A 3,699-nucleotide genomic window follows, 5' to 3' on the forward strand; every position below is an offset into this window, starting at 1 on the left:
CATAGCGACCCCTCCTTGGGTTTCTGAGGCAGTATCACTAGGGAAGGAGATTGCCCCATCTTCCTTCCAAGGAGTGGTTGGTGGGTTTGAACTGCAAGCCTTCTGGTTAGCAGTCAAGTGCCTAGGCACCACACCACCAGAGCTCCTCATTTGCTGCATAGTAGACCATATAATTCTCCAATTCAAAATGGCCAATATCATTTTAGCTTACTAATGCATATGATATTGGTCTGTATGAATTCCATTTCATTTTGACAACTTTCAGTTTTCCCAAACTCATACCCCAACATTCCAAATACTAATGGATATTTGCAGCTGTTTCTTCTCATGTTGAGTCATATCCCATCAGCAAATGAAGATCTCAAAAGCATTACTCCATTCACATTATTAAGGTTGACTCTACTTTGAGAAGGTAACTCTTCCTCTGTCATAATTTTAAGTGCCATCCAATCCAAGGAGCTTATCTTCAAGCACTATGTCTGACAATGTTTCACTACTATTAATAAGATTTTAACTGGCTACTGTTTTTCACAAGTAGATCACTACATCCTTCTTCATGGCCTTAGTCTGGAAGCATCACTGAAACTTACCCACCATGGGTGACCCTGCTGGTATTTGAAATATAAGAGGCAGCATTTCTAGCATTGCAGCAATGCACAAAACACCACAGTAAGAAAAACTTATATATGTATGGTTGTTTATTAATATTGTATGCTCTTAAAGCAATTAAAATACTACAGTGCTAATAGAGCATCATTCTAGTTGTTGTGTGGATAATGTAAAAGAAATTTTATAAAAAGATAGAGAGGCATAAAATGCCTTTTTGAGAAAAAAAATGTGCAGAGACATGCTTACACACATTATGTAAATATATACATCAACAAAGAACTTTAAAGTTGTGCAACTTGGATATGAATTAAGACAAGGTGAAACACTGAACAAAACAAATTTTAAACTTTTCTTAAAATAATGACTTGGGAAATTGATTTTCATGAATTCCATTATAGACTACTCATAAAAGAAATAGTGATAAGGTTAATTTTTCAAAAAGAAATATTTAAAATAGTCCAAACTTTCACTTATATCATTTATGTACAAATTACTAAGGATAGAATTGCAGGAACTAAGCTAGTCTAAATATCATTTGAAGTAAATATAAAAATATTCGAAATGTAATCCTTTATCATGGTCTATTAAAAGCCACTATTTCTAGGCATTGTCAGTTTTCATTGCCAGTGTGCTTAACTTGTACATAATTTTCTCAAATTTCAACTTGCAAAAGTTACATCTTTCAATTTATGCACTTTCAAAGCACAATAAACATATCTTTTCCCTTCTTTATCTGTGCAGTCTTTTTTTAGTGGTAATATTTTCTCACTTAAATATATCTTCTTCTCTAAGTATTCTCATTACCCAGTGCCACTCTGACAAGAATATACCACAAATGGGATGCCCTGGACAAACAGGAGTTTATTCTCTCACAGTTTGGAGGCTTTAAGTCTGAGTTCAAAGTGCCAGGCTCTAGGAGCTGGGTGAAAGCCCCTCAACCTTGGGTTCAGCTCTGCCTCCTGCTCCAGGCCCCCTGAAGCTAAAGGCATTTCTTCACTCAGGTAGATACTGGCTGCTGAGGCTGACAAGCCCATCATCAACAAACAAAAAGGCACAGTCCCGATGTTACCAAATCACAGGGCAGGCCATTAATTCAAGGCTATTGAAAGTTCCAAGGTTGGCAGAGCATAGCAGACTGCTGAGCAATGACACAGCTACATGCAGGGTCCAAGCGTGCCATATGCTACAGACCATTCTCAAAACTTCTCCTTATATACAGGAAGCAGACCACATACCCAAAGGCAGCTACTCAGGTGCCCATAGTAGATTACACCATGGAGTTGATTACCAGTCTCATCATGGGGAATACTACATCCAGCTGTCCAGCCACTCAACCAGGCCGAATCAAGCTGACACACAAACTTAACCACAACACTAAGGGAATCTGAAGCATCACTTTTCTAACTTGTAGCATTTCTTTTTTCTCTTGTACAAAAGAAAAGCAAGATGGATCTTTTTGGTGAATCAATAATTTTAAGTTTGTTTTGTACCTTAGTTAGAAGGAGATTCATATAACTCTAAAATGTACTTTGGCCATTCTTAAATAGTTGGACTATAATACTATTTTTTAAATGGATATTTTACTATTATTTAATTACATTCTGTTATTTTTTCAGCATACTTTCTTTTCTTAAGAGTTTTTAAGACAGTAGAGAGAATCATCAGCTATCTTTTTAGATGTAAAAACACAAAAGAAAAAAATCCTACTTGTCAGCCTACATTAAGCCTAAGCAATCAAAAATAGATGTCTTAGATTGACAAGGCAGTATAATATTTTAGGAGGATTCAAGAGTGTGCAACACTTACCACTAGACAGTTCTTTTCACTGAGTATCTATCCTAAAACACCCTGCAATTAGAAGGTACTGAATTAATTTCTTAGATTATGTGATAAAATGCTATAATGTTGGAACACTTCTTCTTGCATTTTTTTTTTTTTTTTTTGTAAAGAATTTCCCAGTTGTTTTTAGCTTTCTTTATTCCTCTGGGTAATCATCTTGTAGAAATGTGTTTAGCCTGACCTGTAGTAAAAAAAAAAAAAAAAAACTAACTCACTGCCATCGAGTCAGATCTGACTCAGAAAGACTCCTTGGGTTTCTGAGGTGATATCACTAAAGAAGTAGATTGCCCAACTTTCCTTCCGAGGAGTGGCTGGTGGGTGTGAACCGTCAGCCTTCTGATTAGCAGTCAAATACCTTAGGCACTATGCCACCAGAGCTCCTTGGCCATTTCATAGTTATTTACTGGGATATTAAGAGCAAAATAGGGAAAGTTTATCCTAAGGAGCATTTCAGTTAAATATTAAAGATAAGAAACATGAGCTATGTTTCTATCTGCACCTTCTTGTATACTATAGAAAACATGAGCATATCATAATTTAAATTAATAACCAATAAGTAATTTTATACTATTAGCTGAACTCTATTTCATGAAAATTATTGTACATAGTCAACAATTTTAAGAGTGATAGAGAGTTAGACAGATGCCAGATAGATACATAGATAGAAAGAATTTTAAATACAAACAGATTTAACTATGAAAAAATATTACCAGGTAATATAAGTACTTAGACATTTCTCAAAAATATTAGAAAACAGTCCATTTTTTACATATAGTTGCACTGAATATAGGACCTCATCATTCCTTTAGTAATATGATATTGACATTTTGATAGTTTCTGCAAATGTGAAAAATTATCAAACATGTTTGCTTTTCAAATAACAAGGAAGAATCACCTATTATATCTGACTTACAATTTACAAAGTCTTTGCCAATAGTGCTGGCTAATCAGCACAACAGTAGCATAGATGAGAAGTGCAGAGAAAAGGATAATAGAAACACAGGCTGTAATTGTTCTATTAAAATTGGAGCAATTCATCACTTAGCATCATTAGGTGCTGATAACTTGAACTGTGTAAAGAAGAACTTCCAGAGTTTCCATTGTTCTTCAGTCAACATAAAGAACCGATTAATAAAATTATGTATCTGCATTAAAATATAGATGTTGGTTAGTGAAAGGAATTAGAAATTTGATAATTAGTGACACTTGTATAAGTGTATAAAATCAAGGCATTTGGCATGACTAAAATGA

This window comes from Orycteropus afer, unplaced genomic scaffold (assembly GCF_000298275.1).
Source record: "Orycteropus afer afer isolate SDZICR_OR568_19922 unplaced genomic scaffold, OryAfe1.0 scaffold00011, whole genome shotgun sequence".
NCBI classification, from domain to species: Eukaryota; Metazoa; Chordata; class Mammalia; order Tubulidentata; family Orycteropodidae; genus Orycteropus; species Orycteropus afer.